The sequence below is a fragment of the Cyprinus carpio genome, chromosome B16 (assembly GCF_018340385.1).
Source record: "Cyprinus carpio isolate SPL01 chromosome B16, ASM1834038v1, whole genome shotgun sequence".
NCBI classification, from domain to species: Eukaryota; Metazoa; Chordata; class Actinopteri; order Cypriniformes; family Cyprinidae; genus Cyprinus; species Cyprinus carpio.
Genome location: NC_056612.1, coordinates 27,764,063 through 27,789,144, shown reverse-complemented (window position 1 = coordinate 27,789,144; position 25,082 = coordinate 27,764,063). Strand labels below are relative to the sequence as shown.

Here is a 25,082-nt window from a genome sequence, read left to right as displayed (position 1 = left end):
AAATATATATTGTTTGGGTTTTAAAGTGACTTCAGCTAAGTTAATAAATGATTAGTTGTCTGACAAAACGTTAAATAATTAAAACAACTTAAAAACAAAAAAACTAACACCAAATAAAAAATAAAATAAAACTACTTATGGGTTGTGTTGAGAGGTATAATGTGTCCGACAAAATTTTAATTTTTTTTTACATATACATATATTTACTTAAAATCACTTTTTAAAAATGAAAAAGGCACCAATTATCAGTATTGTTAGCAAAAATATGTGAGTCATGTTAACCTGCAAGCAATTCATGTCCACCGTCAGATCCGTCAGGCCTTTACTGGCCATGTATGAAGACGAATACAGACCCTGACTTGGTCGTCCAAACAAGTCCTCTTTTCTGGCATTGGGCTGTGAGATGAAGAAAAACAGCAGTGTTAAATAGATTCAACCGTCTGGAGTAACCTCGAATAGAGGAAAGGGCGTCTCTGACCTGCAGGAGATGCGGCTGGTCAGCCAGAGGAATGGCCTCAGCGAGGGGCACTTCGAAAGGGTTGGGAGGGATGCATCCCAGGAAGGTCATGGAGTCCGAGCGGCGGAAAAACGGATGGTGCTGTCCGGTCGGTGAGCAGGGACCGACTCCTCGTCCGTCTGGCTCCTCGTCCTTGTCCTGCAGGGTGGAGCCTGTGGAGTCCAGAGTAACGAAGCCGTTTGATTGGACAGCAGCTCTACAAACTCCATCTGAACCTGGGAGCTTCACTTCAGCTTGTGAGGCTCGTGCACAGTGTGCAACTGAAGCAACTCAAAAAATAATGAAAATACTCACTCTGATTGGTGTCCTCGTCGTTTTCGTGCTCAGAGTCCTCATTGTCCAGGCCGAGCTCCAGCAGCTCACGATTCCTGACACAGAATGAGAAAAGTATTTAGAAATCTCACAACAGAGATAAACAGACAGCTCTGGGCAATAAGTGCTATTTTAGCATCACTGAGATACTCCGTTTTTATTGTTTTTGAACCAGTTTGTATTTTTATATTATGGGTTTCCATTTAAATGTTATCTAGTCTTAGTAAATTTGTTGTCAATTTTAGTACATATATAGTTTTTATTATTTTAGCTTTATTTTTAATTTTAGTACATTAAGTTAAACTAAATTTAAATGTGAAATGCTGCCTCTGCAACTAGCCAAAATAAATTTTATACCCTATTTTTTTACATTTTTTTAAAGTAATGAAAATTGTTTTTTTTTTTTATGTTTTATAACCTATAGTAACCCTGCAATATAAAAAAATTAAATTAAAATTAAAACAAAAAAACTAAGACAACAATAAAATGAGTTTTAAAAAGAATATAAAACAAATTAAAAAAACAATTGATGAACTGACGAAGTGGGTTAGTGGTGATAAATCACTGTTTTATGTTTTAATTGAAAAGTTTTAAGGATGCTAATCATGACAACTATTAGCTTTTCACTAGTCAGTTTTTGAACAATTATTGTAAACAAGTTCAAAGGAAAAAGAAAATTATCTCTCAAATATATATTTTTTTCCATTGTTAACAAAGCATTTCAGTAATTTGAAAAAGCTGAACTCAAATTAGAAACATATTCAATGAAAAAAAAAAAAACCCACTAAAATTACTAAAAAGGAAATAAAATCAAAACTAGAGAATTTTTTATTTTTTTTAAATGATTAAAAATGTCAAAAGCACGAAATAAAACAAATTCTTAAAACACAACCGAATTCAAAATATTTAATAATATTAAATTTTTATATTAAATATTATATTTTAAAATATTAAAATATCGGTCAAATATCAACAAAAAGGCTAAAAAAAAAATTCTTTAAGACATTAATTATCCACACTAAATGTAACTACTAAAATCTTGTTTTGAAGTGCTAATATGGGTGGTGTACCTCTTCGCGTCAATCTGAGTGGTGTCGATGTTGTCTGCAGATTTCATGGCTTTGATCCAGTAGATGAGAGTCCCTGGAAGACATAGCCCACGTGTTTGAGCGAACACACACGTCCAGCACCGGAAGAACGTCTGAATGCTACGTCGTTTATGGGAACGCATCAGAGACAGAGCGTAGTTCAGTCAGGAAGTCTCCTCGAGCCGACGATCATCCCCTGACGAGCCGTCATAAGTGTTCCGCGGCGCGTCTGGACACGCAGAAAGGAAAGTATTTTTTATAACAGTGAAGAGTGCTGCAGGAATTAGTGTAGACCAACCACCCGATTAAGAAGTCAGCTTCTTACGCTCTTCCAGTTAAATCGTCTTGAACGTTATAGGCTTATTTTTTGACCGGGTTTTTTGTTTAAAAGCCTGAAATAAGATCTGTGGTGCACCACAATCCTCAAGATTTTTCACATTTTAATAAAACATCCTAATTAAAGTTAAAGCAAAATAAATAAATAAATAAAAAAAAACTACAAATTAAGCCACAATGAAAAAAAACTAAATAGAAATTAAAACAACAACAATCCAATCTAAAAAAAAAAAACCTTTACCCAAACCAAACAAAAACTACCAAAACTAAAATAAAAACAAAACTAACCACAAATAAAACAAATGTAACCAAATCCGACGACAAAAATTCAATAAACAATAAAAAAAGTGACCGTAATTTTTTAAAATAATTTTAGCCTTTTTTTTAAATGTCCTGTCTAAGTGGCTAAATGGCACTATAAAAAGTAAGAAAAAAATAAAAATTAAAGCTAAATAAAGTCAAAACAAAACAAAAAACAAAAAAAAAACAGAAATCTAAAAAACAAACTTAAAAAGAACAAAAAAGTAACAAAATAAAACTAAAATAAAAACTAAACAACAAAAATAAAACCAAAGACAAAAAAAAAACTAAAAATTAAAAAAAGGAAACCGTGAAAATAAATAAAAATATGAATAAAAAAATAAACCAAATAAAGCTAAACCTTAAGATTTTTTTTTTAAATGTCTGAGGGTGTTAACAAGTGGCTAAATGGCACTATAGAGTTTGTCAAGGAATAGGTGTGATTGAAACACCAAACTGGTAAAATGATGTTATACTGATCTTGTTTATAGATTGTTTATTTATTGTTAATTCTTGAAAATTGATAAAAGATTAAAAATTGATTCAAACTTGATAGCCAATGGAAAATTCCTATTGGGTTTTTCCTGAGAAAACGGTGGGGTGAATTTTCATCAATAATTTTAACTGCTCGGGCATCTTACCTTCGACCTTCAAGGGTGCGGAGACTGGCCTCCTCTCGCGCCGTCATGCGCTCCCGGCGGCCTGTGTGCTGTGAAGCGTGCAGCGGGTGGCTCGGGTGACCAGGATCCCCGGCTGATGACAGAGCAGAGCCGTAACGCAGCTGCGCTTCAGTGGAATCCATGATGGACACCATCCAGTTCCAGGTGGGGATCAACTTATCCTCCACAAAGTTCTGCAAAACCGACACCAGCTCAGACTCTCTCTGTGTGTGTGTGTGTGTGTGTGTGTGTGCATCAATTAAAGCAGCACATTAATACAGAACTGAGATTAAACTGATTTAGAACTCCCAGTGCATTAAACGGTTTTAATCAGAAACGAGTATTCAGACAGACCATGGTATAATTTGCCTTTATTACAGTCTGATTCTGTTCGGGTACAGCGCGACCGGCTCACCTGCAGACTGACGGCGTCCTGATAGGTGAGTTTGACGGCGGCGGGGTACTGCGAGTAGACCAGGTGGTTGTATTTGGGTATGAGGCTCATGAGGTCGGAGATCTGGCGGATGACGATGCTGTAGGCTCGAGCCAGGCTGCTGGCGGATGTCAGGTAGCTGCTGGAGTTACTGGCCTCCAGGGCTGCTGCGGCGGCTGCTGCGCTCGTGCTGATGGCGCTGCTCCGTCGCAGGTTTGAAGGATCGATGTAGATGAGGCCCGTGGAGCTCGCTGGAGGAGACGTCACAATTATTGCCACTAATAATTAATTACTTGTTATGTTTTATGTTGATGAGTTGCTTTGAGTTATGGTGCATTCAAGTCCACCTGTGAGTTTTTTTGTTTTTAATGTATCTTTTCAACAACAAAAAAAATTGAATCAAGAGCTTGCGAATCTAAATCGAATAGGGATATCTGAATCGATACCTAGCCCTAGATGTGACTATTTTTTTTGGACAGGTGGTGTGAGATACTGACCAGCAGGTGTGGATGAGCTGGACGGGGCGCCGCCGGCGGAGCGCTGGCTGGGTGTCGTGCGAACAGCCCACTGCATGGACCGCGGCGCCTGGGCCGCACTGTTAGCATGCGCCGAGCCCGTGGTTCTCTCTAGAGGCTCGTCCAGCAGGAAAGTCTCCTGATCCACATCGTCACTCTGACTGCTGCTGCTGTCCGAGTCACTGGAGTCGTTCGACTGGGAGTCGTCCTCGGAGAAGAAAGCAGGAACGCTGCTGGCACCTTCAGGAAAATACAGAGTGGAAGGTTATGCTGAAGCCGGCATCACAATTATTAAACACACACATGGTGAAGAGTTTGTTTTTCTGCACCCTAGTGGCATCAAACAGAATTACAACACCGTTGGTTTGAGTGACATGTGCTCAACCAATAGCGTGAGTTTGTTCTGACCTATTGCAATGGGAGGTGTTAAAAAAAAAAAAAGTTTGAAAATGAATTATTTGCAATTCTATTTGATGACAATCCAGGTATAGGAAATAAAAAATTTTGTCCCTCATTGTTCTTCAATGTCGTTTGTTGTTTTTCCCTTTCTTTTTGTTTTTCTACATCAGGCAAAGCATCTGCCAAAAAAAAAAAAAAAAAGGCTTTTTGGATAACTTCGGTATATTTACATTTATTTGATTGTTGACTAATGTACACGGCTATTTAAATAAACAAATAAATAAATATAAAAATATAAAAATAAAAATAAAAAAATTGGGTAAATTAATCAAAATAGGTAAATAAATCCAGATTTGTGATCCTGGACCACAAAACCTTATTACATAATAATATAAATAATCTTTCCATCGATGTATGGTTTGTTAGGAGGACAATATTTGGCTGAGGCTATTTGAAAATCTGGAATCTGAGGGTGCAAAAAAAACATCTAAATATTGAGAAAATCATCTTTACGTTGTCCAAAAGAATTCATAAGCAATGCATATTACTAATCAAAAATTAAGTTTTGATATATTTACATAAAGAAATTTACAAAATATCTTCATGGAACATGATCTTTACTTAATATCCTAATGATTTTTGGCATAAACGATAATTATGACCCATACAATGCTTTATAAATAAAGTTTGTCATTGTTTATGTCAAAGTTTTCTGCCATTTCTGCTAATATTAGATAAACAAAAGGGCACCCAATTTGATAGGAAAAATGAAAAAATAGACTGTTTGAACTCACTAAATGTAATTCTACAAGGTGCCCACGGGGACAAATTCAAAACAAAATGCTTTTATAGTGTATAGCTTCCTGTACGCTCAGCAGCTTATGTGGAGAGCAAAACAGGAGGGAGCACCACAATTACAGTAATTTCTGCAACTTTGATAAAGTGAAGCACCTGCTTCGGATCCAGCGGTGGCTGCGGTCACAACGCTCCTGCGTCCACTGGCGTTGTCCTGGTTGCTATGGTTACTCTCGCTGTCACTCTCAGTCTCAGCAGCAGCCAATAAATCCAGCTCCATGTCGCTCCCTGTAGGTACTGCGTTTAGTGGTTATGTGTGACCTCAGCCTCATTTACAGAAGAAACGGTTGGCTTCTAGACCAAAGGACAACGAGCACCATTGTGTTTTTCTGGTAATACAAAAATTCTGAATAGCGCAGCAGGAAATGTGGGAATATGTGGCAATATGGGAAAAAATATCACAGTATTTTTTCCATATCATTTGATATCCGATATTTATCACGATCTTTCATTTCATACCTTAATGGAAGGAAATACATCTCACATGTTTTGTTAGATGTAAAAGAATAAATGTAAAACAAATACTTATAGTAATAATAAGCTGATTATAGTAAACTAATAATTTTCGGATCCCATGAAATCCATTATATTATTCAGCACATTTTTTTTTTCAAAAATTTGTCAAATTCAGCAAATTATTCAATCTTTTAAAATGCAATCAAATAAAAATAAAATTTAGAACAAAATCAGATTTTTTTTGGTGAAATGAGTTGCTGCAAAACAGAACTTGTACATCACAAATTAAATCATGGATAAAATATCTTGGGTTGCATTATATTCCTTTTTTTTTGTTTGTTTTTTTAATAAAAAGGACTATGCTCAACTATTAAAAAAGGTAATTTTATTCTCGTCACAATTTCTTCAAGTTAAACCAAACTTTTACTTCGGTGGTTTGTTCTTAAGACCTTTAAAACTTACAGATAAATATTGATTTTATCACAAATATGAGATGAAACAAATTTCTGTCTCTCATTTTTGAGTCCTGTTAAGCATATAGCGATCTTGTGTTTACCATCTTCATCGTGCTCGTCATGCTGCCCTTCGGCCTCTGCGTTCTCCTCGCCCTGCTCCTCCTGGTCATCATGGTGATCCTCCTCACCTGCAACGCCCTCCACAACCTCCACCTGAACAAGTGAACAGCCAGGGAGCATTTAGAGATAGAGCTTCAGGCAAAACAAACAAACTTTAAAACAGGTGACAGAACAATATAGCATCGCACCTCTTCTACGTCAGCAGAAACAATGTCATCCTGCTCCTCGTCGCGGCCACGGGCCGTTTGGGACTGACTGCTGCGGCGGGGCTGAGGGTTCCTGATGATGTAAGAAGAGGCTGACTGACTGGAGCTGAGAGGCACAAGACAGCAGACAACACCAGCATTAATGACAACTCCAATAAGATCTCTTAGAGTACTCTGCAATAGCTTCAGTGTATTCTTAATAGAGGTGGAACGGTTCTCAGTAAGAAAAATCGAAGCGTACGGTGACCGCGGTTCAACTTAAATCTGACGATGCATCTGTAATATTGGTGTGTTATGATGACTTGAAAATTATTATTTTTTTAAATAAGCTTTAAAATTGCTTAAATAATAAAAAAATATATATATATTTTAATTCACCCCCTCAAGCCAGAATTACCACCGTCTTGGAAAAAACTGGATATATAAAACCTACATTTAGCCTAAAAAGCGATTTCTGGACACAATGCACATACATTAATCCATTTTTTGATTATACAATTTTCTAGTTATACCAAGCTATAAAATATTTTATTGGGTAGAAAAAGCTCTGTAGTTTTAATTGTGGGGGACAAAATATAATATAATGCAATATAATGATGATTTAGAGAAGAATAAAAAAAATTAAAAAAAAAAAAAAATTTAAATAAATAAATAAATTTATAAAATAAATAAATTTTTAAATAAATTGTTTAGTTGAAAATTTTAATCTATTGCAGGGCTCCAGACGCATTCTTCCCACAGGTTGCTCTTTTGCGAATAACTTTTTCAGTTGGTCGCATGAGCACATGATTTGGTAGCAATCCTTTTTTTTTTGTGCTATAACGTGGGATTTGATTAGTGTATGTTTTTGATGTTTTTTTGTTTGTTTGTTAAACATATTGGGGATGAAAGTTATTAACATTCAACCCGTTCTTTTTCATCAGTAGTATCATTTGTGATATGAATTTTGTGAACAGGAGTTCCTCTTTTGCTGTGTTATAAGCGAATTTGCGATCTTATCACGTTTTACAAGAAAAGATCATTCTCTGTTTTGCTTAACATCTACACACCTTTCACTTTTTAAGACTGAAACAAAATTTCACCCCTCACCTGCTGGACTGATCCGGGGAGGGTCGTGGCGGCAGGGGCTCCACAGAGAAGAGCTCCTCGCTGCCCTGTACGGCGTCGATGCTGGTGCTGGCCAGAGTTGAAGGGCTAGCTGTAAGGGCGAGCGATGCCCCATCCCACCGGCACAATCAGGGACTCGGCCACATTGCAGAGCTCTTCCACTGCGTACGGCAACAGAGCCTGGAAAACACGCCTGCACTTCCCGATGGGCTGAGGGATGAAGTTACTGAAGGAAACACAAGAGAGAGAGAATGTGATTATTATTCTTCCATAGGAATGACAATAGTGAGATTTTGTTATTATTAATATATATATTTTTTACAAAAAATATATAAGTTCAATATATTAAGTATAAAATGAATACACAGATACACAGATATATAATACAGATTATATAATTATTATATAATTGCAATTGTAATGTTATATTACTGCACCAAATGACAGGGGTCCCTGTATAGTATACAGCATTTGTTGATTTTGTTTCCCACCAGGAGACATTTTTTCCCTTAAGAAAATACGTGGAATATTTGCAAATTAATCAATATCAAATCACATAGTATGATATTGTATACCGTGATGTTTTCGAAGAATATTATCATACCATGAAAATCTAACATGGTTACAACCTTAATGTGAAAAACAGGTCTTTCAGCAGTTTGGATCATTTAGAGATGTTGATCATTTAGAAGCCTTAGAAACTTGCATATCATAGCCTTTATAGGGTTAAAATAAACATTAAACATGAAACACTGAAGCCTTAGAAACTTGCATGAGCAGATCATTAATACAATATACAGACCTACCACACACTTGGGAATTTTTTTTGAGTACCATCAGCGTGGCGGGCGGGTTGGGGTTTTGTGGGGGGATGGGTGTTGGAGTGAGGACAAACAGTTTACAGTTTTACGATTTACAGTTTTTTACTGTTTACCGTAACTTTTTGGTAGGGATGGGAATCGTTAGAAATTTTCCGATTCTGGTTCCACGTAACGGTTCCGGTTCCGATTCTGGTTTTGTGACTTTTTGTTAGGGATTCCGGTTCGGATTATTGTTCCGATTAAGGGTTTCGGTTCTGGTTCCGGTTTAAGAGTTAGTTTTTGGGTTTCGGTTTCGATTTAAGTTTTTTGGACAACTATTAAAAATAGTGGAAAGGAAAAATGCACAATACTCATCTACTCAATGCTCAATACTGTTTATTACTTACTGTCACCTTAATTTAAAGGTTGGCAATGTCAAAATTCAACATATTACAGTATACGGATCTTCATAAGTAGGGTTGGGTATTGCTAATTTTCAGATTCCGATTTCATTTAAATGAACTATTTTTTTTTTTTTTTACTATTTTACCTTCATTGAATGTAGTGTTGCTGGAAGGAAGTCAGTTATGTTGAGTTAAGGCAAGTCCATCAATCAGCATGTGCTTCAAAGGTAATGTGTTTTTACACTAGCAATAACATTTTGCTTTTCAAGCAGGGAATAAGCCCTGGTTGGACAAATAGTCCCTTGAGGGCTAAGACACTTGTTCATTTCCCAAAATTAATGAAATATAAACTGTTATACTTATAACCATGTATACACACACTTCATAAAGCCTCTATTTTACAAATACTAATGTAGTCAGGAGATGGTGTGATGGTTTCCACATTTTTAAACATTTAAAATGCATGAAAATAAATATTTTCTATCACTCTTGAAATGACCTGTACACTAAATAATCTAACCCTCATACTTTACAATCACAATAGCTCAGTGTATTTATTAGTGGTCCAAGTTGAAGTCTCGCGTATATTAATGACAATACGGGACAAATATAATGTAATTTAGTGGCGGCAGGTGCTGCAGGTACATGTACAGTCAGACAAAAATAAGTGCACAGTTATCAAAGGTGCGAGTGCGCGTACAGTCGTGGGAAACGATGTGTTCGCAGTGCGTATGTGGAATGCGCATCATTGGAAACAATGTGCTCAGTAATTAAAGAAAAAGGACGGCGCTTCTGTTATTTGGTTTGTGACATCCTTTACGGGAAACGCTGAATCGTCAGAACACCGGCGGAAGGCTGCTCACAGCGCTTGGTGTGTTGTCGCCAGAAAGGAAACGTAGACGTATTGCTTTGCTTTTAAAAAAGCAGAAGGTTGTTGTTTGTTAACCAAAACTGTTTTTTAGTTATTTTTTGCATTTTTTTTTTTGTACGCTTTAATTAAAACTCCAGTACACTTCTGGTGTCGCACCACGGGGCGATATGAGCAAAAATTCATATCTCTGTATTTTTTGGCTGATTTGCGGTATACGGGTAGCCTATATCTTGGTATTTTGTATTTGGATTAAACAAATAAAGTGAATGAAAGCATATAGGCATATATTATGTGCAAAAAAAGGTTAAAATCACATTACATTGTAACACTGCAATCTAAAAACAACAAAAAAATATTTTTAGTTAAGTTGAAGTTACTAAACTAAAAATGAAAATAATATAAATCACAGACTAATTGAGTAGGCTATTTTGATTACCCCATTACACTTTACAGTTAGTGCTATCATACAAATACACTTACTTGTAGGTTTAAAATTCTACATATGTCACATTTATTGTCCAACTACAAATATTTCAGCAAAATGTATACCTTAGTCAGAGTTATTGCGCTCCCATTTCATTGAGCTCTATCTGTTTGGTGCTCGTTCTAAATGAAGTCTGTGGAGTTTAGCGGAGATTCGCAAAGCAAAAGCTCATGCACTTCTGACAGTAAAATGGAAATATTTCCATTGGTGGTGAATATACCTGTGAAATGCAAGTTATGCATTAAGGAAAACACAGGCGTAACCATGTCTTGAACATTGGGGGGGGGGGTGGGGGGGGGCCCCTAATAAGATATATATATATATTATAGTATATATACTATATATATCAATATATCTATATCTAGTATCTTATATAAAAAGCTTTGTTTCGTGACTAAAAACTACTGCGAGCGACTATGAAAAAATATTGAGGAGCACCAGTGCGACTGACCCGATCAAATCAGGGGCGAATCTATGGTTTCTTAAAATGTGTTTTTGCATGTGTATTGATTATAATGGAACTTTGTGAAATTGCAATGAAATTTGGACAGTGGCTGCTTTTATTGATTATTAAGGGAGTTTGCAATGTGATATTGATTTCAAACAACAATTCAATAAACAAGAAATATTAAGTGACTTGCATTTTCTGACTATTACACTTTATTGCCTGATTTGTCTAGATTTTGTCAACGAAAATAGTTTGAAACAAAGTCGCAGCTGCGCATCTATAAAAGCGGTGTTTTATGTGTTTTAGTGAGTTTTTGTGAGTTTTTAAACTAGTTGGTGATTTTTTGTCAACGAAAAGCAGCTTCATTCCTGTACGAATCAGCCATTCGAACGAATCAATTATAAAATCAATTATAAAATCAGTGACCTTCTGCCACTACTAGCAGTTTTAGTCTCATTTTTAAAGTATAATTTCAGTGTTTTTTTTAATTGATTATTTTTTATATGTGTATTTTAAAATTTTTATATTTGAGATTTTACTCATCATAAATTAATTAATTTTTTTTGTTGTTCTTGTGTCATCTGTGAGTCTTTTTAAATATGTGAATATATCTAGCCTATAATCCACTTTTGTCTTCTTCTGTGCTTCCTAGTAGCCTACAAATTAACATTAATACTTTTTTTTTCATATGATTGCAAACTTACTGGCAAACTTATTCTTACTTTTTAATTATTTTTTTGTTTTAATTTTTAATTTTTTGATTTAATTGTTTATATATATTTTGGTTTGTTGTAATAGAATTAGATAAATGCCATTACTGTAAATCACTTTAAGGAGTCAGATATCACCTCGTAATGATTAGGCTTTTTTTTAAATCAGAATTTTTCATTATTGAAGAGAAGGTTACTCCATAATTTTTTGACTGTGCTCCTAATTTTTTTTTAATTTAGCCTACAAGTGCTCCTAAAAAGAAAAGTAAGCTCAGAGCCCTGGGAAGCGAGCACAAATGTTGTCAACACTATCCCTCGCCTTTTATTATAAGAAAATAGCTTCGTCATTATTACTAAGCAGCAACAAGGGGGTTTTCTTGAAGTAACTAAACAGAGACGAACAGATAGTTCACACGCAATTTTTATGCTCTCTCTCAAAATGGCCATATTTAAGGGAATAAATTAAAAGTGTTGTTTCCTCATTTTTGAATGGTCACCATTTGCACATAATACAACAAAGATTGCTAAAGTGAACAGATTTTACTAACAGACCTGCCAATCTCTGTGTAAAAACAACATTATGATGCTGCCATCTTGACCCCCCGCATCTAAATAGTGGATTACTTCGTCAATATTAATCCATGACATTTAATATTTTGGCTTTCATTACTATACATGTCTGTCTTTCTTCAGAAAAAGTATTACCAAAATAATAAAAAAAATGGAGTGAATAATAACCCCTAAAGCGTTCACATTTTGCTTTTAAACTCAACATTTTACAAAATGCTTATGAAACCCTTTTCTATTCTCATAAGCATGACCGCACATACTTTTTCTTCTTGGAAGACGCCATCTCCACACTGAGGATGACAAACACTCGGGCCACAGAGCGCAGGAACCGGCGTGTGACGATGATGGCCTCCTCCCTGCGGCCGGGAGTGTATTTATTCTGCAGCTCCTTCACCAGGGTCCCCAACAGCGTGTCAATAAACTGGAGAACAAGAACAGCAAGAGGAGACCGTCAGCAAAACTGAAAAAAACCGGCTCTGTATCGAGATTTTTAAAAAAAAGGCATTATTAAAACCAAGCAAGGTTAGCTGAAAAAAGAAACATGCAAAATCACAGGTTCCCACGGTTCACCAGAATTTCTAGAATAACATGGAACTTTTTAAAAAGTCTATTCCAGATATTGGAAGTCAGGGAGTTTTAGATTTTTTTGGTCCGAGTCATGGAATATCAGGGAGGGATTTTTGTTTGTCGCTTTAAATTTCAGTTTCCATTTATCAAAATGTAATTTTTCTATACCGTTTTGTGCATTTTGCCTATTGTTACGCCGCTATTTTTCAAAGCCATTTTATTCCCTTCCTGCTTGTCAACTGGCAATCTCTTAAGTCAAATGTAGTCACCAGGCTGTACCTATTAACTAATGCAAAAATGTAAATTCTTGTAAATTTCAAGAACTTTGGCTACAAAATGATCACTTCAAAACTGGGTGTTAAAGTGGAAATGAAACAGTCAAGTTTGCATTATTTAGGAAAATAACTTCCATTTTAATGAAAAAATATATAAAAGACATGATTGATGTAACCATTTTACAGAAAAAAAATGTAGTTTTGTTATAGCTTTTGCAACAAGGGCGCCGCCATCTTGCAGTAAACCGCGTGAAACGTCGCGGTGTTGGTTCGCTCCGTGGCCATGCAGTAATTAATCTTTCTACATTTTGAACACACAGCTTGTTTTTTGAAATGGAGGAATGACCTTGAAAGCCCTGGTGTTAGTCCATAATAAGGCAATTGCTTCTGCTTTAGAAGCATATACTGATGGGGCTGAGCATGTAGCCCTATATGAGTTAAGAAGTCATGAACCTGCTGGTTTGGGGGTAAAGTGCCGGGTTGGGAAAAAAAACTACGTTTTACGTGGATATCTTCTCAAGACCTGTCATTACGACGTGCTTTTGTGTGACATTTGCTGGATGAAGGTGTGCGGAGAGTGTAAAGCTCAATTTTGGTAGACCTACTCACGTGCTGGTCCGAGGAGAGCTGGGTGGCTTTGTTGTTGTGTGTGTGTGGGAACTTGCGCCACCTGCGAACAGAAAAGGATCTTATACACAAAGCGTGAGTAACGCATTTAATTCTTTTCCAGAAATAAGGACGATAAACAGCGTGTAAGTACACGGCATTGAAATCTATTGCCGTGCTGTGTCACGGCCTGAATGGCTTAACAACACGTGAGAATGATAAAACTGTAAGTTAGGAGCAGGAGAACTGGTCCGATTGTTCAGGTAGGTGATTATATTACGTTCTGTTAACAGCAGTAGAAGCAAATTGTTTTTGCATGTGAACATAAAATATGATACATACAAACTGGTGCAACCATGTCACTGTAAAGTTCTTATGGTCTGACATAATAATAAATTGCGACATGAATGATATTGTATGAAGCCCGTTGTGTGTGTTGCATCACGTTGCGCCATCGCATTATGAAAACAATGTTTTGGGATACCACGATCAAAACTTAACATATAGACAGTTTGATGTTAAATATATTCATCCAAATTGATGATGAACACCAAAATTAATGTGTGTTTTAAAATAACACATTTGTGTGTTCAAAACTGTTACAGGAAATGCTTTATATTACTGCAATGGCCAGGCAAAATTGTTACATTAATCAGGTTTGTTTATTATTTTTTTTGATCAAAGTGGAAAGATCACTTAATTAAAATAATGTTTGACTTAAACGGACTTGTTCAACTTTTCCACTTTATAAATTTAGAATGAAAGACAAGCAAAAAACTAAACGCCTGAATGGTGACCTTGATGACAAACAGAACAAACACTTCAGAGTGTTGAACACTCCCGAAAGCATAAAACCATAATCTCATTTCTGTACAGAAATAGTACTGAAAAATATCCAAAGTGCAGTTACGGTGGTTAAAAGCAAAAAAAGAAAAAAGAAAAAAAAGGAGTGTGTGTATGTTTAACCTTAGTTTTGTACTAAAAAACATCGTGAACAGTAAATAATTTTGCCAATAATTTTTTTGATTTGAAATTACTGTCTGTGGCTGGTTTGTTGTCATATCGTAGACACCGCCATCCTGTTTTTTTTTTGTTAATTAAAGGTCACTGAAATTCAGCTTTTTGTCCGCTGGAAAGTCCAGGGAATACTGAGGGAATTTGACATTTTGGTTTAGAGTGGGAAACCTGAAAAAATAATGAAATGATTCATGGATGTTAAAGCACAACTTTTCTTCTTTGACTCACAGTGCTTCCTGGTGCATGCCACACTTTACGATGATGCAATGTGTGAAAACGTCCAGCCTGATGGTGCCGCTCTTCTGGTTCAGGTACATCTCTCCTCTGGCAAAAAAGCGGGTGTGACGATTTCTGCTGCTGGCACTTTAGTCTGAAAAACAATACGACACGTCATGTCCGATAAATGTCTGAAAACATGAATATGTTACAATGAAATTTGCAAATGTTCAATGTTCTACACGGGTCTTTGTGTTCCTGAGAGCCGAACATTATCATGGAATTTCATCGGTTCCAGTCCTGAACACCACGCGCTAGAGCCCAGCGCTGGGCGAAGCGAGGAGGCTCAGGTAATGATCCGGCAGATCCGAGTCTGCCAGGAAGACAGACACAACATCAAAACAAAAAAAAAAAAAAAAACAATTTATTCATACAGCACGTATCAAGCATTGACAATAAACCATGGAACGTGTTAAGTTGTACTGCTCCACTAAGCCTTATCGAAGTAACTATTACTGAAATCTTTCGATGGTTGTAAAAGCTTTGCATAGCTCTGAATTGGTCCTGTTAAGAGTCGTTAAATTACATTTCTCACGCAAACCCATGGCTTCGTGTCCGCTTAGACCTAGTGCTGCCTTTGATTAGTTGACCACAAATTTTCTGTCACGCCTGGAGTCCTGTGGTTGCACTCTTATTTGTCAAATAGGTATTTTACTGTTCGATTAGGGCATTACTCTTCTTCCGACATTCTTCTTGGTTGTGGTGTTCTGCAAGGTTCAGTCCTTGGCCCTATGTTGTTTTCTGTTAGATTGCCTAAATGAACTTAAGTTATGGCTTTCAAACTATTTCTAAAAACCTGAATGAAAACCAATCGGAAATTGTGTTTTTTGGTCCCAAGGAAAATGTTTTTTATTTTGATCTTGGTTCCTCTCTCTCTTTTCTATTATACAGTGTGTGATGAAATTGGGTTGGGGTTTTTTTTTAGTTTTTTATGAGGATGTTATCTGTTGATCAAGTTTTGTTTTTACCAAACACAATCTTTCCTCATTAAAAGTTTAAGGACCTTTCTATCTAGGTGAAAAATCTTGAAACCGATAATCCATGCCTTTGTAAAAATCTCGATCTTGATTACTGTAACTCTTGCACATTGGTATTTGACCCAGTCCTCCGATATCAGTTTTCTTTTGCCAGCAAAAACAAGTTTAACATGTTTATGTGCCGCCCCCTAGGAATCCAGACGGCCAGATTTATAAAACATTCTGTTTTGAAAACTGTGCATTTTTGTTACTCAGACAGAAAAAAAAAAATTCAAGAATATTTTGTATTCCCAAAATAAATGATCTTTTTTCCCTTCTTGCGATTTTCTAAGAGTCTTCTTAAAAACTATCATAAATAACCTCCTAAATTTAGATATAAACCTACCAACTTTCTTAAAGCACAAAAGGTAAAAATTTCAAATACAACACAATAAAAAAAATCACATTTTAATTGTATTTGTTGCACATTACCCTGAACAAACACCAATGACTGAATTCACATGTTTTTACTCATCAAGAATGATGATGCATTACTCGTTGTGTTTGAGACCAATGGATTCTAATGTGTACATGTTTATCTCCTCTCATAATGATCACGTTATGACGGGCCGCTCGTTTTTACATTGTTTTAATTTTTGATTGGACTGAAATTTTAATTTCAGTAACAATACTAAAAACAACAAGCTTGGGGGAAAAAAAAAAACAACAAATTGGGGGCAAAAAAAAAAGGATATAATTATCTTCTTAGGATATTATATATATTATTTAGGAAGTTTTTAATATTTTAAGTTGTTATAAGTTTTTGATGTTTTTACAACTGTTTTTAAGAAATGTCTTAATATTTTTTTGAATCCGTAAGTACTAAATTAAGCGCTTGTCGGCGTTGGGGTTCTTGTGGTCTTTCTTTTGTGTGGTGTTCGATGTTGTCAATGCTCCACGCTCTGCCTTGCAACAGTCTGCACCAGGAATAGCAAGATGTGCTCACCCCTGCCAAACACAACAGAGTTCAATGACACCCGAACACTGACTGGATGATGTGCCCTGATGACCCCATAATATGGTTTGACAATAGAAGGTAGAACCAGGACTTAAGCAACCCATTCCCTTGGAACATACCTGCTCGTTAAGGAGTGGCTAACTCAAATTACGTGGTGGTTTCAGCAGCCTGTAGAGCAGATCCAGACGAGCTGCTTTCTGGCCCGCGATGAGGGTCTTGCATTTACACTTCTCCCAGCAGTCACAGTATGCAGTGGGAGACGTTCGCTTCAGTCTGGAGATGAAACAAGAGAGATTACGGTTTTACAACACAGTGATCTACCTTGTAAATTAGGTGTCAAGTTCAAATGATTTTTTAGCAGACGAACTCACTTGCAGTCGTGACCCTTGTGACAAACTCTGGCGCATTCAGTGCAGCAGCACAGAGACTCAAGCAGGCCGCAAGTTCTGCACTCAAAGATGTCCTGCAAACAGACAAGTGCAGTTAATCACACAGTGCCCCATTCTACAAAACCATTTAGCTCAGTGCTTCAACAGTTTTTTTTTTTTTTTTTTAGTGTAAATATTTTATATTTTTAATGCAAAAAAAAAAAAAAAAAAAACTATCAAGCTTTATGAATAATATTATACACTTTGAGAAATCAGAGAGAAATAGATTTCACTGTGAGTTGTGTACCTGGTGATGGGTTTGTTCAGCTCCAGTCCCATGTGAAGCTGCAGGTGTCAGTTACAGCACAGGACGTTAGCAGGGGAGAGTCATTCTGGGTTTAGTTCCTGAAGAGACAGATTCCCATTTCTCCAGGGAAAACAGACGCCGGCAATCCTCTTTCTTCTCCAAGACCCCGGTTCACCTAAACCATAAAATATAGTAGATCCAGAAAAAGATTTGTAAACAAAAATTAGGAAAGGAAGGATATTCAGTTTCATTTAGTTTAACTTGAAGTCCTTAAAAATGAAAACTAAAATAAATTACAAACCGAATGTAGACATTAAAAAAATAAAAAAAAAAAAAAAAAAAAAAAGACAAAACCCCAAAATTAAAATAACATTAACTGAAATAAAAATATTGTCATTTTTCATTTTCATTTAGCTTAACTTGGAATACTAAAGTAAAAACTAAAATAAAAAAAAAAAAAAAAAAAAAACTAAACTACTTAAATAATAAAAAATAAAAAATATATAAAAATAATAATATATAATATTAATAAATAAAATTGTATATAAAATTGTATTGAATATTTTATTTGTATTGTATTTTATTTGCAGCCATACTTAAACTCCCTTGTGGCGCTATCGTTCGTGTGGTGGCTTCTAATAACAGGAATGGCTGCTGGGTAAAGCTCGCTCCTCCCCCCTCACCGCGAACAATGGACTGTGAGTCATCCCAACGAGCATCCCTATCAAAACAACAGCAAACACAAAACACTCCAGGTCTGCTAAGAGGGGGGGAGGCTGGCTATTATTTAGAGTGGCAGGGAGTTGTGGCGTACTTGGCAGAGTTAGGCAGCCTCTCTCAATGTGAGAGGTCGGTCGCCAGGACGACGCGGTCACACATTGTTTCAGAGATCAGGTGTGCGTTCCGCCTTCCGGTCTTTAGATTCAATACTGACGGTTCAGAAGAAAGGTCCTGAGAAGACATGGGGAAAATATTGAAAAAAACATATACAAGAAGGTAGTTTATAAATGAACAGCACAGAGCCATGTCAGTGATTCTCAACTGGAAGGGACTGTGACCGAAAAAACAGGTTGCATTTATATTCTAATTCAGGGTTATTTTCATTAACTGAAATTACAACTTACAAAAAAACTCTTTTTTTTTTTTTTTTACTTGAAATAAATTAAACACTAAATGCAGTTAAATAATAAATATATAAAAAAATTAAAATATTTTTTAAAAATAATAAAAGACAAAAAATACAATTAAAGTAAAATCATAAAATATTTACAAACAAAATATTAACATAAACTATTTATGATCCTATCAATACTAATCAATTATACTGAATAAGTAACACCATTGGGTCACCTGGATGTCCAAAGCAAAATCTGGGGTAAACTGGAGTAAAAAACCAGTTGAGAACCACTGGTGCAGATTGTCTTTTGGGAGGCCGGTTAATGTACCTGGGATGGTGGAAGTGCTGGGTCCCTGGTTAGTGCCTGTGGAAGCAGTGGTAAGGGAGCCCACTGCAGGGGCCAGGATGAAATCAATGTCACCGTCTAGCGGAGAAGATGGTTTTCGTAAGACAATCAAGACAATCACTTATTTTGCAATGCAATACATCTGTTATGACCCAAAACCCGCTGAACTCAGCCGGGAATCCATTGGTGGAGGGTCTGGTACCCAGCTGGGAGGTGCAATAGGGGGTGAAACAGGGTCTTGGTGGTCGCTGGAGGAAGGGCCAGATTCGTGGCGGCCCAAACCTGCAGCGCGGAGGGAGCGCCTCATCATCTCCCTCAAACGCAAGCTACAGAAACGAGAACAAAGAGCACGAAACAATGAAACATGAAACAGCAGAAAAGCCATTTTCATCATGTGTGCAGGGCTCTAGACTCGCGACATTTTGTGGGAGAATGTTCAAGTTAAACATTTGACGTTGAGTGCAGTTGGTCTACTCAAACTCCAAAGCGCTTTCCCCTTCTTTTTTTCTTGCTCTGTATTATTAAAAAATGTAATTAAAAGAAATGCATTGAACTCTGAGATAAAGTATAACAGGCCAAGATAAAATTAACAAATAAAAATTAATTAATGCGCATGGATTTAAAAAAAAAAAAAAAAAAAACATACAATCTGCAAGTGCAAATTTGAAATCACGAGTTTAATGTTTAAATCATTCAATTCGCATGACCCACTTTCACAAATCTCACAAACTGGACTTCAACTAAGTTTGCAAGGTTTGTGAAATCAACTTGAACAAAATGCCAAATATCGGCCGATATAAATCGGTCGAACGACAACGATCGTTTTTAAATGCTCTTCAGGTGAAATGTTTTTTCTTATGCCAGTGAATTCTGAGGCCACTGACACCGCGGCCTGCTGGACGATTCCCGGGCGGTTGCCCGGAGGTGCTGGACACCACTGAAATAGCATTGGCGATGTGGCCTCAACACGCGGGACAGCCTCTCAGCGAACGTGTTCCTTTCAGGACCGCTCTGCTTCTGAAACACATCGCGCACAGCACTCAAGTCCATCTGGGTAGGCTGGGTTTGGAAAAAACATCCAACCATCGGCTGCGTTGCAAATCCTAGTGAGCTGCCTCACTTGTCATCACCGAAAACAAGGACATGATGTCTACACAGCTCCATATTATGGTGATTGTCATCAATTTTGTTACTTAAAAATAACAAATTAGATGTATTTTTGTCTTAATTAAAACCATTAACTGAATTAAAATGGACTGAAGTGCATTTAAGTTTAATCATACCTATATAATTGAAATTAACCTATACATTACTAAACAACAACTATACATAAAAACAAAATGACTAAAACTTAAAACAAAAAATTAAAGACAGAAAATATAATAATAAAAACTAACTAAAAATATTAAAAGGATAGTTAATTCTATAGTTGTTAATATCTTTTAAGAATTTATTTCAATCAGATTCAATTTATTTCAATCAATGTATAATTTATGTATATAGTGTTTTATTGTTATATTTGTTAACTTATTTTATTTAATTCTGCTGTTGAATACTTTTTGTTTTGTTTGTTTTTTTTTTTATTTTTTTTTTTGTTATTATTTTTTTTAATAACAAAGATACCCAAACTATATGACATAGTTTATCTTCGCCCACTTTGGCCTAAATGATCTCCCATTCTTTTTCATTTTATATTTTGTACCCTGTTAAGGCTTTGTGTTTTTAAAATAGGGCAATTAGTTTGGCTGTACTGTTCAGACTACTTGCAAAATAGTAAAACCAACATGACAAAGAATTGTGATAAAATCTTGATATTTCTGAAAAAAATCGTGATATATATTTGCCATATGCCGCACCCATATTGTGTGCTTAATAAAAGAACAAATGAAGGGTGAGTAAATGATGACAATTAAATTTTTTTGGGCGAACTATCCCTTTAATAAACACTGTAATAGTATCTCAATGACACTAAAACAACACTGAAAACACTGCATGCTTACCTTCCTCCTCCTTGGTTTCCTTGTTGCTGACGGGGAAGCAGACGGAGACGCAGGCGTGAAGGATGTTGCGGTTGCCGTCGCAGCGGTGACCCAGCAGAGCGTCCAGAGCGTGAGGGTTCTGCTCCAGCAGCATGGCCTGCTCCAGACTGATCAGGTACTGCCTGCACGCCTCGTAATCACAGCGCAGCACGTGCTGCATCAGCGTCTGCTTCTGAAACGCAGAGACCAAACCAGAAACACTGGATGAGTTTTTTCATTGGATATGGAAAATATTTTATTTTTAAATTGAAGGGTGTTGTTATTTGAAATACAACTTTGATACATTTAATTTTTCATATTCGAAGCACATGTGTCAAGCGTTAAAACTAAGTGTGAAGGGAAGATTAACCTGAATGTCTAATGTTTAGTCAGCGATGCGTTGGTGTATCGATACCTCCCCACAGCCATGATGATGCACGGCCGCCGCCCTGTTTCCTTTTTGAGTGTGGAGTTTACTGGGAAGGTGGGTTGGCAACCGAAATGAACTCCCATTCCTAGGCTGGGCAATCGGCGGGAGGTCTAGCCAATGCTAGGGTTCGCTGTATTCCACCCCATACAGTCTTTAGCCATGGGATAAATGTTTGCCGTTACCACTTCTCCAGAATGATAGGACTCTCCTGAGGATGCGAAGAGGAGGAAGTTAAAACAGGCAAAAGAGAGAACTGAGTGCATGCAACGCACCAGACTGGTTCGTGACTGTCTCAACCTGGCCAGCAGTGAAGATGGCCAACGTTACGCTCCACTCTGTGCCAGGGAAAAGCCAGATTACTAGTGGGGAAGTGATTCTCCTGCTCGGCTTTGCCGGTGGCCAAGTCAAAGACACAGTACCGTACCCAGCTGCCTGTTTTCACACACCGGCATGAACTCCTGAAGGACGAAAGACAAACAGGAGGCAGTTATGTAGATGCTCAGGGAAATTCACAACAAAACGCAAGATTTAAAAGCAAGACGATATTCACCTTTGGTAGTCAACACATTCACAGCTAAAAATTTCAGCTTTTTCTGGCGGATACAAAGTTTTTTAGGAATCTGGCGCTGAATGGAAACACAGTCGGGAACTTTTGGCGTTCCACCAGTTTTTCAACAACCTGTTTAGAAGAAAAAGAGAAATGTCTCAGCTAAAAAATACAGCAATATTGTTTTTTATTTTTACCCCGATATTTAATAGACCGCAGTGGTTTTTCAAAACAAGGGGCTGAGGGGGGGTGGGGGTGTTAAAACTAGGGATGCACCTGAGGGGTTGACCGGTCGGCATAAATCGGAACCGGCCGGTTTTCCTTAAAATACGACGATCGGCACAATCGGCTGGTTTTTGGTCTTTTTTCGGCCAATTTTCCGGAAGTGCGCTCTGCGTGCACGAGACTACATTGTAATCATTTCGCTATCATGTCATTTGTGTGGAAGGATTTCGAAATCTGTGCGCAGGACACGGGCAGCCGTTCAGCACTGGAAGTGCAGAGTTACACGTCTGAGGCACAGATAGCAGGAAGCGAACAGCCCACTGCACAAAATAAGAGCCCCTTTCCTGCGCTCGCTGAAGCTGCGTGAGCTACCTGTCCGTGCCCTACACAAGCGTAGACAGTGAAGGGATGTACAGCTCAACTTTTCGCGTGTTGGATGAGAAACGAAACAGACTAAACTGTGACAAAACTGAAATGCGTTTTTTTTTTTTTTGGTAAAGTAGAACTTGCATACACGTTGGAGAAGCCAGAAGTAAACGTCAGTGTTCTGAATATAAGATGATTATTTTTATTTTACCTTAAAATTACATAGACTAATTTGATTTAAAATTCACCTGCTTGTAAGACACACTGAAAAAAAAAAAAGTGTTTCATTCATCCAATTAAAATTTTTTAGTGGGTAATGATCACATCTATATTTTTTTTTTTTAACTTAAGCCAATAGTTTTAGTTTATTTTTCCAATTGGCTCAAGTAAAAAAAAAATACAGATGTGAATCACTTACTCCTATTTTTTTTTTTTTTTTTTTTTTCAATTGGACGAATGAAAACACTATTTGCATCTTTGTTTATTCGCACCAACATGATTTTAACATTTTGGATTAATTTATTTATATAGCATTTACTTTTATTTAGTCTCAGCTGGTAAAGAACTTTTTTATTTAAAACCAAATTTAAAAACTAAAACAAATACTAAATGCTGATTTAAGAAACCATACTTCTTGAATGTGTGTTGACTTGTGTCGTTTGCCTTTAATTTCACATGGTTATCAGTTAATCTTTTCATTTAAGGCAGTTTATGTAGTTCAACACCTTATCAAAAACAAAAGCTGTAAATGCTGATGTCTGTACCATCTTAATGTTGTATTGAATGTAGGCTACTTACTGTGCAGTTACTGCGCCGTTAATTTCAGATTGTTGCAGTTATTGTTGTTCATATAGTCAAAAGCTAGTTTGGCCTATTTAATACCAAATAAACATCTTGTTTATGTATATTTTCCTTCTTTCTTGTTGCTTAAAGAAAAAAAAAAAAAAAAAAAAAAAAAAAAGTAAATCTGTATCGGAATCAGCCATGAAAAATCCCCCCCCCCATCATGGGGATTGGTGCAATCCCTAGTTAAAACTATACAAAATGCAATTAAGTGTTCTCAAATTTAATATTAATTGTTTTACATACATTTATACATTTAAATAATTTATATATATATATATATACACACACACACATATATTATATATAATGTTTATTTTTTAAACACACACATGCTTGACAGTGTATGCATCATTTTTATCAATCACCAATTGATTATATTATCATTTCACTGCTTTCTACAGACCAGTGCAGGGCACGACAATAAGGACAGCCTGACAGCCCGGGGCCACGATCGGGCCACTGCTGCGTCGTCACAAAAAGTTTATCATTTGCATCTGATTTTAGGCCTTGCTACTTAAAAACAACAACAACAACAACAAAAACAAAGAAGCAATTTAAAAGCATTCCAGCAAGGCACTAAAGACAACGCCATCCTTCTCTGAAGTCAACTACATGGAGAAAAATCCTGGAATGTTTTACTCAAAAAAAAAATTTAATTTCTTTGCAACTGAAGAAAGAAAGACATTAACATCTTATTCCGGAAATGGATGTATGGTTTTAGTAGTTTATGTTTTGAATATATTAAAATAAAACAATTTCTTCATCAAAATGCCATGTTTAATTCTCAATCAATCAATCGATGTTTCAGCAAATGGAAAGGTCCGTGTGTGTGTGCTTTTAGTCACGTGTGTTTATTCACCTGTAGCTCATCTATTCTGAGCAGCCGACAGTCTTGCAGCAGTGAGGAGGGGTCAGAGTCAGTGGGAGCTGCGCTCTGGCTGCTCACGCTGCTCGACGTCCCTGGAAATTTCACAGCAACATATGCACCATCGACTTTTAGCACCTTGAGTTCAAAAGAGAGAACTGTTGCAAATGAGGTGTCATAGCAAAGCATCACACATAGACAACACGGACAGCAACGTCACACGTCGAGTAAAACACAGTATGCTTGTATAAAACGTCATGACCGGTGATTCTTATTATATTAAAAGGTTGCAAAAATGCAGACAATAAATCAGTGGAGAAAATATGCTTGTAGTTTCGGTCTCCGCTGGATCGATGTGCACGCCAGCACCCACCTTTCCCACAGGGACGTTTTTAACGTCCTCCACGAAAACGACCTCTCGTAGAGGCCACTGCTCTTCATTGACTTTCTCTTCCTCCTTAGGAGCCGGCGTTGAGCGCCTTCGCTCTGTAGCACAGCAGGTAACAGGTGAGCAACGGCAAAACACTGCAACCACATTTTAATTAAAGACAAAAGTGTTTTTAATGTTTTATTTTTTGTGTGATGTTCTTTTTTTAAAAACAGATATGATTTTTTTTGTGTGGGGTAAAAATTAAACTCAAAAGATTCTGACTTGGATTAAAAACTCTAAAATGGTTTCAAGGTTAACTCTTTATAAAAAAAAATAATTTGAGGGTGTTTGCAGAGCAATATAATTTCCTAAGAGAGTGTAAACCAGCAGAGTTTAATAAAATGTTTCAAAGATGTGAGAAAGGAACAAACAAAAACAAACCGAATCATTCAATGCAGCACACGTCCATTAGGCAAGGGACTGCTTCATTTATATACTGATCGCAGGCCATCTTTAT

General features: G+C 36.6%; 1 protein-coding gene and 1 pseudogene across 1 annotated transcript in view; both read right to left on the bottom strand.

Moving 5' to 3' along the window:
• The window catches only part of LOC109051680 (fatty acid-binding protein 10-A, liver basic), a 677,383-nt gene that overhangs the window by 404,688 nt on the left and 247,613 nt on the right, over positions 1-25,082 (bottom strand). The gene's annotated exons all lie outside the window — the stretch shown is intronic.
• Positions 199-25,082, bottom strand: part of LOC109079963 — a 41,906-nt pseudogene continuing 17,022 nt past the window's right edge.